Source organism: Castor canadensis, chromosome 9, assembly GCF_047511655.1.
Source record: "Castor canadensis chromosome 9, mCasCan1.hap1v2, whole genome shotgun sequence".
Lineage (NCBI taxonomy): Eukaryota > Metazoa > Chordata > Mammalia > Rodentia > Castoridae > Castor > Castor canadensis.
In genome coordinates this window covers 119,258,817-119,273,424 of record NC_133394.1, presented here as the reverse complement: position 1 = coordinate 119,273,424, position 14,608 = coordinate 119,258,817, and positions in this window count along the sequence as shown.

Below are 14,608 nucleotides of genomic sequence, written 5' to 3'. Positions count from 1 at the left end.
TCTCTTTCTTCTGCACTGTTTCCTTAATTTCATTTAGTTGTTTATTTGTATTCTGTTTGAGTTTCTTTGGCTGTTTATTTAAACACTTTGAGTTCATTCAGCTTTTTATACATGTGTTATTTCATTGATAATTCTTAGAATCATGTTTTTGTGTTCTTTGAGCTTTCTTCCCCTTCATTATCCTTTGTGCCTGTTATTGTTGGGTTGTTGGCTTTTGGTGGTGTCATGTTGCCTTGTTTCTTTTCACATTTCTTGACTTTGAGTTGAGATTTGTGTACCTGAGGCCAAATTCATTGGTGGAAAGTTGTAATTACTGGTAGTCTTGCAGTTGAAGTATTCTCAATATTCAGGCAGGACAGTTAGTAAGAGAGTTGCAGTGTAGTTTCTCATCAGTGGATTGGAAGATAGCTCCATAGTCAAACTTTTATCCACATGTCCAACACAGCAGGCCTGGTTCTGAGAATCAGTCAGTTAGAGAAGTAGCTGGAGTCTTGTGTTTTTTTATACATGGGTTGGTATTGCATATGGGCTGAGGCTGGATCTGGCCAAGTGTCAGTTGTCTACTTCTGTATCACTTCTACCTTAGAGTCTTCCCTTCTTTCTCTACTGGAAGTCACAATTGTCCACATGGTATGTTTTAGTGTTTGAGCCAACCAAGTTTCCACTTGTTACATAGGGTGTCCTATTTGTGCCTCCTGGAACAATGCATATCAACTTCATGATGTTTTCCAAATGTGCCTGATACTAGGGGGAACAAACTGTACACTGAGCTCTGCACTGTTGGTGGAGAACTGAGGGACTCATGTTCTCTGTATATAGTATCAGTTCTTTGAGACCCTGTTTAGAAGTTTATCACCCTGTGGAAGGGATGAGACTGGGGCATATTGTGCCAGCCCCAAATCCTGTTCTCAGAGCTTTCAACCTCACCTGGCAGGCAGCACCAAAAACCATCAGAGAACTTCTGGATGCTGATCACCATGCCAACCATGGGCTGGTGCTGTTTCTGCAGTGATCCTTAAGCACTAGGCCATGTTGTAGCCAGGAAGTATAGGGCCACTAGGTACTAGGCTACAGTTTATTTGCAGCCAGCTTCTATAACTTAAGTGCTCTGCCAGTAGAGGCAAGATGATTTGTTTCTGGAATTGTCCTCATGCACTGAAATTTCTCTCACCTGGTAGGGTGGAACTGACCACTATGCCTTTTTCTACCTGAGCTCTCACTAACTTCTTGCCCCAAGTCAAAGCCTCTCCTTCTCCACAAGCCTCTCTTGGTAGTTTCCTCTCATACCCCCTGGCCAAATATCTCAAGACACCCTGAGCTACAATTGTTCCTTGTTTGCAAGTTCCCCACCCTGAGTAGCTCAGTTGTAATATTTGTCCAACAGCTAGGTTTAGCAGTCTGTTGTGATCACTATCTGGCTTACCTTGTGGTAGAAGTTTTGACTTCCTTTCCTTCTTGAGGAACTGGGAATGGAGCAGCCAACTGGCTTTTAATTTACTCTGTTGCTATTCTGTTTTGTTGTATTTTTTAGTTGTTCTTCCCATTTGGTGGTTCTCAGTGCTTTTCCCCTCTTTTGCTTTTCCAAATGTAGTCTCCTTTATTACCTAGGCTCTTCTCTGGAATTTGACAGAGAAAGCACCTACTCCCCTGCCATCTTTCCCTGATCCAAGAAAAGGAATTTTCAATGGAGAGATTTTCATTCATTTGCAAGATTCTGGTTTCAGATTGGATCAGTTTAATTAAGTGTAATTTAATACATGATAGATTCTGAATTTTATGCTGAAATATTGCTAGCACTGTTTATGAACAGTTTATCTGACTATTAAAATGTGCATTACCTATCAGGCATGATGGTTCAGGCCTGTAATGCCAGCTACTTCAGAGGAGATCAGGACGATTGAGATTCTAGTCCAGCCCAGGCATAAAGTTAGTGGGGCCCTATCTCTATCAATAAGCCAGTAATGAGGCATGCACCAACTATTGTAGCTGCAAGGGAGGCTTAATTAGGAGGATTATGGTCCAAGGCCAGTAAAAATGTAAGAACCAATCTGCAAAACAACTAAAGCAAAAAAGCTAGAAATGTGGCTGAAATGGTAGAATTCTTGCATAAAATTTTTTTTAAAGGTTTAAAAAGGATGTTATGTTATTTTCTTACAAGTCAGTCTGTGTGTAGCTATGCATGTCTTGCTTAAGGTGAACTAGAGCGTCATCCATACCAGACTGTCACCTATACATCAGCACTCTGAACTCATACTGGCCTCTTGTGATTTTTCTTTCTCTTAGAAGAACTCTGAAGTTAAATTACTCCTTTACTGACAAGTATTTTGAAAAAGATGAAAATTCTAAACAGTAAACATTTTACTACTGCCTGATTTAATCAAGACAAAGATATGAGTTCTTTTGAAGTGATTGAATTTATTACTTAATGCAGCAGTCTTGGGCTTGGACTCTTTCAGGCAAGCACCTGATTTCTAGGTACTTAGGGAAATGATTATTCTGATGTTCAGAATGCAGTGAGGCCAGTTATGAAAAATGGACTTTGATGATCACTATCATTCTTTGTCCAGGAAAGAAAACATACCTGAAATAGTCAGCAGTTTTCTGATCATTAGATCAAATCTGCTAGTATTTTCAGTTATGAGAAATACAACTTTCAACATATATTATTTTTGGATTTATGTTTCCACTGAGAATCTTATTTAGCATGGTGATTACTTCATCATAAGACTTTAATACAATCAAATGCTGATAAAAATGAAGAAGCAAAAATATAACTAAAGAGGAAAATGATTGTCCCTGTGGTCTCTGTTCCATAGGAGTAAAATCATGTTGAGCTTAAATTGGGACCAATGACTTGGTCATATAAAATTTTATATGATAATATTGGATGAGCACAAGTTTTCTACACATATGAAATGCATGATTTCCCCTGTATGAAAAAGAAATTTCTTTGAAAAGGATAAATATTAAGATTACATCAATTACAAACATACTGATAAAGCAGAAATGGATAATATCCTCCAAAAATCCTCTCTTCCTGTTATGTAACTTTGAAATGTTTCCAAATATGGACATGATTTGCTGCATGTGACATGTGTTTTACAGTGGTAAGAACATGGAGTGTAATCCCACTACCCTGGAGAATGCTACACCATGCCTTATCAGACCATGTGTTTTTGACACATTGAGTTTTGGCCTCAATTGCTGGACTTGAAAGCATATACTGCAGACCTCTCCTATCCACACAGCATGAATTCTAAGCCCCCTGAGGATGATGAACTCTATGCATAGATGTTTTCCCTCTTCACTGTCATTGGTCAGAACTTGTTTTTTGTTTGTGTCTTCTACCTACAAATATAATGCATTTTCCATCTTAACAAAGCACTGATCATATACTGTGGCTGTAACTTTTGTAGTTTAAAGTTAGTATAAATTTACTTTTCTTCATAAATTTACATATAAAAGTTGTGTTCTTGGTATAAATCTTAGTAACTTTGGTATTTATACTTTTTCTTTCTTTAAGTCTAGATCTTTTACATTTTCACTTAAATGAAGCACTTCATAGTTTCTTTTAAATTGCTAGCATTATTAGCCTTGCCTTATTCAACCAACCAGTGATCAAAAATGTTAAACCTATGATGGTTTTATTTTAACTGAACATGTGCTAAATTGATTTTATTGTCCTTATTTCCTCAAAAATACTGCATAACTGCTATTTACATTGCAAATTTAAATGCTAGAGAGCATTTAAAGTGTTTAAGCACATTGCAGAGGTGATATGCAAACACATACAAGTTTATTTCAGGATCTTGAGCATCTTCAGGTTTCCAGTACCTTCAAATACCAAGAGACAACTACATTGAGTAGAATAAAGGTTAGCTGAACACAAGCATTTCAATCTGTGACAGTAGATCTGATAATCAAGATGGCTATTGACTAATGGGCAGGTAGTGTATTCAAGTGCATTCAGCATGGATCCACTTGACAAAGGGACAATTCACTCTAGATGGGATGGAATGGCATGTTGAGAGTTTTCATCATGTTACTCACTATGACATGTAATTTACAACTCATTATTTCTGAAATGTTCCTTTTAACATTTTAGAACTGCAGTTGACTGAGGTTAACTGAAAATGTGGGAATTGAAATTGCAGATAAGAAAGGATTACTGTATAAGTCCAAAACTTTGACAGACAAATTGAGAGCTTAGGCTAAGGCAAAGCTATTCTCTGCTATCCTTTGAGCTGTTCTCTGAAGCCTTCCCTGCCAATACTGGCACTGCTCATAAAAATGGGGGAATGAGATGTGCATAGATGGCTTTCAGAAACTTCAAAATATTCCTTGGAATCTACCTATAAATGTTACATGCTTATATGGGGATGTGAACATGCCCAGGAAAGACCTTAAGAAGACCTCAGCAATCACAACTGTCTGGCTTTTTACCTGGAGGGAATAAAAACTCTTCTTCCATGTTATTGGCAGTTCTAATTGTTATATATTTTTTCTTCCTATGGAGTAAAAGGGAACTAAATATATGATTATGAGTAGAAAAATATTAGACATGAATCAGGTACATATTTGCAGGTTTTCTATTTTCACTCATGTGTGAATTTTTAATATAAATTACGGATATGATGCACTAATGTGATTCTGAATGTTTCACTAAACAAGTTTCAGCAGTTCAATTTTATAACAATTTAAAATAAACCTGTCAGCCAGGTGCAGTGTCTCAAACTTATAATCTTGTCAACTCAGGATGTAGAGATTGGGAGGATTGTAGTTTGAGACCAGCTCAGGTAAAATGTTCATGAGAACCCCATAGCAACCAATGTCTAGGCACAGAGGTACATACCTATTATCCCTGCTATGTAGAGAAGCACAAATAGGAGAACTGCAGTCTAGTCCAGCTGAGGCATAAAACAAGACCCTGTCTTAACAATAACCAGCACAGAAAGGCTGATGGAGTAGTTCAAGTGGTAGAGCACCTGCCTAGCAAGCATGAAGCCCTGCATTCAACCCCAGTATTGCCAAAAAAAATTTTTAAGTTTTTTTAAAACCTCAGGATTTATATTTTTTTAAAGTAAATTTCTTATTGATGACAAGAAATAAAAATAAATGAAGTACTGAGTGGTGATACAATATGGATAAACTTTGAAAGTATTATGCCAAATTGAAAAAAGCTGCACACAAAGAGCTTTGTATTATATGATATATGAAGTGTCCAGAATAAGCACATCCATGAAGATCAATAGAACATTAGTGATTGCCAGGAGATGGCCTGGGGGAAAGGCACTAATAAATGATTGCTAAGGGTACATCTTCCTAGGATGAGTAAAATGTTGTATATCCTGGTAGTGGTTGTATTCTGGTGGTGATTTGTGAATATAGTAGCAGCCATTAAATTGTATACTTGAAAATGGTGAATTATATATCAGTAACAAAGACATTGATAACATTTGTTTACTAAAGGAAACAGAGAGAAGAAATTCATTTTGGATGTCAATTTTTATATATGTTAAAAATTGTCAGTTATTAATGGCATATAAGTATTAAGGAAACATTTAGAGTAAATACCACTTTAGGAACAGTAGCATATCCAAAAATTTTCCAACAGAATTTCAAAGTATATTTCAATCTTATAATTTAATTTTTTTTACCACACTGGTGTGGATAGGCTAGAATCTTAGACTATAAGAGTGAATGTTTACATAAGCATCTAAAATGTCAACACTGATTTGTGTTAATTTAGTTTTAAAAATTTCCTTTGAAGAAGATCTGTCTTTGCTATATTTTCTTGAAAGTTTTTATAACAATTAACTTCAAACAAACAGGGGCAGGTACAATGAAGAGAAATACATATGCTTTGATTTTCTGAAGCAGAAAAGTGATGAATAGTTAATGAGAGACAATTTCTCAGAAGTCTAAAGGCTGAAGCCAGAGTGAAAAATTAGCATCTTACAATGGAACAAATTAGGAATATGAGATAATGCATTTTTCCTGAAATTTTATTCATTTGTTCATTTACTCAATCATCGATGTATTTGTTCACTCATTTTATTCAACTTGGGTGTTTGCTATTTGATTATTATAAGTCTTTAACTAATGGTAAAGAGTGCAATTAAAATATAATAAATATAAAGAGAGTGAAGGTCATATCTGTTTTTTCATGTAATTATAAAATAAAACCCTGGCACCACATAGAAATATTTTGAGGGATAGCAATCCTAAGACTCTATGAAGGGTAATCAAATAGGGAAATACCATGCTAAGGAAGAAAATTTTGAGTAATGCATAACATTGTTCTAACTATTTATTGAGGGACAAAAGAACAAAGATTTGGGATAAAGATCTTCATTGACTTTTATTTTCTATTCTAGAATCAGGTGACACTGCATTCCATAACAGAATAAGTATTCTAAGAAGCCAAGTAGAAGAGGTTGGTTTTACAGAGAAGTTCTGAAGAAAGCAGAAACAAAACAAAAGGAGAATTCCTATTTCAAAGTTATTTTCCTTGTAAGGTAGTAACAGGGAGAGAGAACAATAGGAAAAGAACTGATAAATTAGCATCAGGTTATTTTCAATTGTTTATTTCTGCATGGATTAAAGCAGAAGGAACTTCATTATCATACCAATAGAAACTGGCATGTTGGGGAAATTTAACTGTTACTCTCCAATCCTGATTTCTCAAATCAGGTAATAATTCAGTTTCATTTAATTTTTAGTATCCATTAATTTTTATTTACCATGTCTTATATGTATTAGATGCTTACAACCACCTTTAGAGTAGGTACCATTATTATCACCATTCTGTATATGACTACTATGTAACACAGCCGTATGGAACCACATATAACATGAAATTTGTGTTACATTTATGTAGGCTTTCATAGGATTGTTGCTTTGGTTTGAAAGGGAAAGGAAATTCTAAATTTGGACAGCAAATATAACGAAAAAGGAGAAATGAGAAGAGCATGTTACCAATTGTAATTGTTGCTGATCAGACTTATGATTGAGGTGAAAAACAAGACATGACCAGGTGAGGACTGAGAACTGTAGACTGAGAATTTGGATATGCTCTGGAAGCAGAAAGGAAACTACCTGAGAGGCTTCAGTGAGGGATCTATTATGAAAGCAGTATATATGAAAACTCATCCCACCTAGAATAGATTAATTTTCTTGCTATGACTTAGGAGGAGCTGTTAGGGAGTCATTAGAGTAATCTGTCATGTGATTGGGTCAGAATTATAGTAGTCAAAACCTTAGCCAAGAAAGCCTGAATAAGCAGATTTAAGTGATTTTGGTCCTTCTGGATTCTTTTTTAAACCAAAACTATAAAAACCACCAATTGGCCTTATGGAGTGGCTCAAGTGGTAGAATGCCTGCCTAGCAAATATGAAGGCCCTGAGTTCAAACCCCAGTACTGCCAAAAAAATAAATAAATAAAATTATCTTAAATCCAATTAAGAGAAAACTTTTATCTGATCACAATTACTATTATGTCCTGGATTTCATATCCAGTCACTCTCTCTGAGATCATTCATCCATTTTTTGAGATTATCAAGCTAGCATTCCCACCATTCCCAACCACAATCTTTTTCACTTCATTTAAAAAAAGCATTATTAACTAACACCCTCACCAATGTTCTTATGTCTCTTTCCTCTATGAATTTCACCACAATTCTCTGATTTCTTAAAAAAAAAATCATCTTTGTGACATTTTTGGTGCACCAATCCCCTCCTCATCCTCTACTCCAGGAGTCTAATACGACTTCAGAAAGCCACATGGCAGGATAAGTTGGTATTACCAAGAATTCTTATTCTTCAACCTCTTTAATGCTTTCAAATTTGCCCAAAATTTCTGTATTTCTTGGATCAGCATTCTGCTGTTTCTCAAAGTGCTTTTAAAAAGTTTATTTTTTAAAAAAAATTAAGTTTCTTCAAACATATACAAAAGTAGGAAAGCAAGATGAATACTAGTCACTTGCCTCAATAATTATTACCATGGCTGATCTTTCTGCATCTGGTTGAATACACTATTCCTTCCCCATGTGTTATTTCTTTTTCTTTCTTTTTTTGTGGTACTGGGGTTTGAACTCAGGGCCTTCACTCCATCACCCTATTTTTGTGATGTGTGTGTGGTTTTTTTTTTTTTGAGATAGGGTCTCAAGAACTATTTGCTAAGGCTGGCTTTGAACTGCGATCCTCCTGATCTCTGCCTCCTGATTAGGTATGATTACAGGCATGAGCCACTGGTGCCTGGCTCCATCTGTTATTTTAAAGGTAAATTTGGGCATCTTAGCTTTTCAGACACTACCTTTAAAACATATAGACATGTTTCAGAATATGCACATATTTTTGCTAAAAATAGCAATCTCTTCTCATTAAAGAACTACCTTAAAATTGATAAACTCTTTGATGATGATGATTATGGTGACTATACAGCTGGTTCTGTTGGATTTGGGATCTAAATAGCTCCCAAAAGAGCATGGATAGGATATGTTTTTGACATTAGATTCTATTTTATTTTGTTTTTCTCTTGCTTTTTATTGTTGAAGAAATCAGGTAATTTGTCATGTTGAAACTCTGTCTTTCTGTAATTATGGAGTACATAGCTTTGTTGTTGTTCAAGATGATTCTTTATTTCTGTTTTTCCATCAAACTGCCAAATAGATGTAAAGACTTTTAATATTCAACACTAATGTATTTGACAAAAATATATCACAGGTTGGGGAGGGGGCACAAAGGACAATGATAGAGGGGATGTTATAGTTGATATATTGTAAGAATTTTGTAAATGCCACAATGTACTCCCACCCAGCACAGCAATAAAAAATAAGTTAAAAGCAATAAATAAGTAAAATGTGGCATCTATACAAAAAAATACATCACAGGTGGCACTATGAGCATTCCAGGAACGGAGGAAGGGAGGATAAAGGAGAATGATGGAGGGGGAGAACTCAAATATGACATATCATAAGAAATTGTTTAAATGACAAAATGTCCCCCCAGCACAACAATAAAAAAGAACTACCTAGAAAAGAAAGATGAAAAATGGTTTGAGTTTGTGTGTGTGTGTGTGTGTGTGTTGTGTGTGTAGGCACCTGGGTCATGGTAATAAGACTAGAAAATGAGAAGTCAGAAAATTAAAGACTTTGTTAGGTATATGAAAAATGTGTATTGTACGATGATCAGATTTCTAGCAAAAGAAGGATTTTCTTGAAGGAATATCACTAAAATATAGATTACAGGGTACTCATTTTTATTATAGCTGAAGTGGAAACGAATGAAGGTCTAAACTTGTAGTTGCAACTGGAAGAGTTCTTTTTTGCAATGCTATCATAGCACTTATTAAACTCTAATATAATTGCTTTTGAATCTAGATGCAGCATTAAACTGTCATGAATATCAAGCACAGGTGATGGGAGCAACCTAGCCTAAGTATAGGTAATGAAGATAGACAATTTTATTTATTTATTTATTTAATCATTTTTACATTTACTCATATGTGTATACATTGCTTGGGCTCCCTACCCCTCCCCCTCTTCCACTTTCCAGGCAGAACCTGTTCCACCCTCTTATTCTCTGGTTTTGTTGAAGAGAAAACATAACAGATAATAAGAAAGACATAGCATTTTTGCTAGTTTGAGATAAAGATAGTTATACAGAGAGATTCCTGGCATTAGTTCCATGCACTTGTGTATTGCAACCTACATTGGTTCATCTCTTTCAGACCAATTCACTACTTCCTAGTTCCCTTCTCATAGTGGTCTCTGTCAGTTTAAGATTAATTATATTCACTTCTATACCATAAGCATATTAAACACATTCAAGCATTTGGTTTCCTTCCATTTTACTATTACTCCCATGCACAGTCTCCCCTTAGTGTGTGACCCATGTCCAATAATATTACTGTATTTGTTTTAGGTCTATAATCTACATATAAGGGAGAACATGTGACTTTTGACCTTTTGAACCTGACTAATTTCACTTAAAGTGATGTTCTCTAGTTCCATCCACTTACTTGTGAATGACAAAATTTCATTTTTCTTTGAGGCTGAGTCAAATTCTATTGTACATAAATACTACATTTTCTTAATCCATTTGTCAGTAGTGAGGTATCTTGACTGTCTCTATAGCTTGGCTATTGTGAACAGTGCTGCAATAAACATGGGAGAGTAGATGCCTTTGTAATACCCTAAGTCTCATTCCCTCAGGTATATTCTTAAGAGTGATGTTGCAAGATCAAATGGCAGATCTATGTTTAGTCTTTTTGAGAAGCTTCCATATTGTTTTCCAAAGTGGATGTACTAGCTTATATTCCCAACAGCAGTGTATGCAGGTTCCTTTTTCCCCTCATCCTTGCCAACATTTGTTGTTGTTGGTGTTCTCGATGATAGCTATTCCAGCAGGAGTGAGGCGGAATTTTAGTGTGGTTTTGATTTGCATTTCCTTTATGGCTGGGGATACTGAGAATTTTTTATGTGTCTTTTGGCCATTTGGACATCTTCCTTTGAAAAAGTTCTGTTTAGTTTAGTTGCCCACTTCTTTATTGGTTCATTAATTTTTGGGGAGTTTAATTTGAGCTCTCTGTATACTCTGGTTATCAGTTCTCTTGTCTGATGTATAGCTAGCAAAGATTTTCTGCCATTCTGTGGATGGCCTCTTCAATTTATTTTTTCAGATAGAGTCTGGTGCTTTTTGCCTAGGGAAAGCCTTGGACCATGATCCTCCTACCTGTGCCTCCCACATAGCTGGGATTATAGGCATGTACCACCATGCCTGGCAGTTTTACATTGCTCTGAGACCAAATCCCACTTATTGAGTTTACATTTCTGATCTTTAATTATCTATAGGAGAGTTTTGAAATACTTCCTGAAATCTAATTTGAATGACTGTCATTTTGTCAGACCTAAAATCTTGCAATTAGTATGGAAAAGAGCAGGGAATACTCTGGAAGCAGTAAGTATGGGCAAGGACTTCCTCAGCAGTAGGTGTGAGCAAGTGGCCTAGCAACTAAGAGAAAGGATTGACAAATGGGACAACATGAAATTAAAAGACTTCTGCACCCCAAACCCTTAAAAAATTCTCATTGTAAAATAGCTTTTAGCATGATTAGTGAGACAAGAAACATTTATCAAAAAATATTGAGATTCTTGCCTTAAGAACAGTGTTTATTCATTTGCCAAAATTGTTAAGATTTATAATGTGCCAGACACTGTTTACTCATTATTTCTCCCCACAAAAGTCATACTTTACCTCTACGAGACATCTCTGAATCTAACAGGAAAGACAAATGAACTTATTATCATTATGTATTATAAACATAAAGGTAAGTACAGCAAGGATTTTTTAAAGTGATTTGAAGTACCTAATTTTATTCTGTGGAATTATGGAACACCTTGAAGAACATGTGTCATTTGAATTGAAACATGGAGAATGAGTAAACTTTCAAAAGGTAGACAGGGCTGGAAGCATTGCTCAAGTGGTAAAGAGCCTGGCTTGCAAAAGCAGAGCCCTGAGTTCAAACCCATTACTGTCAAAAGGAAAGGTGGATAAAGATGCTTGTGTTATGTGTATTGGGCATGGTGGCATCTATCTGCAACGACAAAACTGAGGTAAGAGGATCTTAAGTTCAAGATCAGCCTGGGCTACATAACAAGATCCTGTTTCAGAAGAAGAAGAAAGGAAGAGGGAGGAATAAAAGGAGGAGGAGGAGGAAGAAGAGGAAAAGAAGAAGTAAAAGAAAAAGTTTGCCTGTGTTTGGGTTTTGGGGGTAGAGGTTGGTGATAGTTTTAGAGTATGAATAGAATCATAGCAAGTCACTTGTAATAGATGTAAAATGAGTGTACTTCTAGATGTAAATCTGGAAAGGATAGATTGGGCCTATTGTAGATTACAAATGGTCACAATTCCTTTGCTGTTTCTCTTATGAAGATGAAGAACATCTTTTCCTTCTCCTTGAGTTACAAATGTCTTGCTTTGTTCAAAAGAATATACGGGAAGTGATGTTGTATAACCTTGGAGCTGTGTCTCTGCAGGCCATGTAACCTCTGGTCCTACACTTTTGAAACAGGTGCTACTATGTGATTAAATCTGAGCTAGCTACTGGAGAGGTTGAGGGATAACTGAGAAACCCTGTTCAGTCAATCAATGAACCAACATGGAGTGAAGCCATTATAGATTATTTAGCCTTAAAAATTATAAATTGATTTTCTGGGTGAATAAGCCCAGATGAGATCAGTGGGAGAACAATTTAGCTGATCTCAGGCAGATTTGCCAGTCCATAGAATTGCAAACTGATTAAAGATTGTTTCCTTAAGCAACTGAATTTTGTTAGAGCTATGTTGCCCAGCAGAGGTAAATTAATATGGGATCACTTTGTTGAAGGCCTATAATATGGTGAATAGTACTTGAATTTCTTCCACAAAAAAAATGAGTGTCCTTAAAAATGACTGATATAATTATGTCCACTTCCCCAAAACCTCACACAAAGATCAGTTACCATGTAAAAGCTTTCTGCCTCATATCCCTTTCTTGTGTTTTGGCTATAGATTGAAAGATTTTTGTAGGAGCTTGTTTTGTCTGCAACATTTATAGATTCTGGGTTATCAGCTTCTCAGTATGGGATACATGATGTAAAAAGAAAACCCAGGGAATCCACAGCATGTTATTTCTTGGTTCTTAAGATTCCCAATTAATTTTTTCTCTGAGTTTTTACAGCTTTCTTAAGTTTGTTTTGGCCAAGGTTTTTAGTTACACTCAACAGGAGGAAAAGTAATAAATTCCACAGTTGACTTTTATTTCCTTTTCTTATTTTGGTAGTCAATACTTCCATTTGAACAATTAATGGTAACATGGCAGGTCACAAGTTGAGTGTCAACCATATAATCAACAGAAGGTAAACTACACGGAAGAAAATAAATACTCAACTTCAGTTGCCACTTCCAGTCTTCTAACAGAACTCTGGTGGCCATCAGATTTCATTTCTCAATTCTATATCAATTTCAGCCCAACTTACTTTTACATTTTTGAAGTAGCTTTTTCCTTCAGGTAAGAGTCCCCATTCTAGATGCCTCCCTTGACCTCACTTAACACGAGCCAGGGTTTAGTCTCTGATAAAAGCAAAATGGTTTGGGAGAATCAGACCATACACTGAAGACAATAGCTGGTGGTTTGTATTTTTTGAACATGTTTTTGACCTTTTAGTCAAATGTTTCATGGATGATAAATGTTCAAAAACTATAAAGTGGATTGCCTTCCATCCTATGTTGAAAATCTTCTCATTTAGAAGAAAGACAGTAAAGGCAGACTCACAGGCATCACTTTTCTGAGGGTATGGAGATAAAAAGATCTTAAATGGTCCTCAGTTACCAAAAAAGAAAAAAAAAAAAAACAAAAAGCAGGGTACAAGGTATTTTCCAAAAGTATTCTCCACTCTTTGCGCCTAAGTTTTGTATCACAAAGAGATCATTTGTGTACATTACATTGTCTAGGCTGCTTTGCAAACTGACTTCCACTTTTATTTGGAATATTGAAGAATACGCTGAGAAATTAGAATGTGGAAGGAAGTGAGAAGCTAGGGTATTTATCCCTTCTCTCTTTGCATTGGGAGTTACCTTTGAAAGTGGCTGTGATGCCACAGAACCTATGGTTCTTAGTAACAGCTTGGCCCTCTGTATTCTAAATTCCCTGTTTGATAATGCTGGTTCCTGAACTCTGTAAGATTACCATCTTCCTTTTCCTCTTCAGCTCCGTGACAGGTAATATTGCTTTACTTCAATTACATCACTTAAATCTTTTTAATGATATTATTACCCCTTTGATAATCCTAAAACTAGATAGAGAGTAAGTGATAGATGTGGGATTTGACACCTGGCAATCTAACCAGCAAACATCATTCACTTACCACCAGGTTGGGACTATCAATATACCAAAATCAAATGCAGAAGTTGAGAAAAGCTACTTTCCCAAACCCTGATAGAAAATTCAAAGTATATCATGTATCTTCTTTAATTGTACATTGTAGATGACATTTTATAGAATGGCACTATAAGAAACCTAAAAATATATCTAAAAATGAAAGTAGATTTGTTTTGAGTTGGTAATTTCAATTCCTTCTATTATTCTGAAAGAAATCATACCACACAAGTGCTGCCTGAGTTCAATTTGGATTAACCACAGAGGATATTGAGTTCTATAATTCTTGAAGATATTTTTACCTCTCTTAGCTTATTCTTCAGCAAAATTTATTGATATTATGTATTTATTACTATGGATATGGTAAAGGAAAATCATATAGATTATGATAAAAAAGTTGTGTCTGAACATACAATCAAGAAGAAATTAGTTTTCATAAGGGCTGACATTTTAACATGTTTGTGACTAGGTTTTTTGTTGTTGTGTTTCTGTTTGTAGAGGTAGCTTCCCAGTTGCATTTGGAGAGACTTTAAATCTGGTTGTCAGCTAAAATAAAATTTTAGTGCATTCTAGGATGAAATCTTTTTTTCTTGTGGGCTACGGGTTTATTAATCAATGCCAAGGTTATCTGGATCTGATGATACCTCCATCTGAGTTAAACTTGCCAGCATTAAGTCTGAACAGATCATTC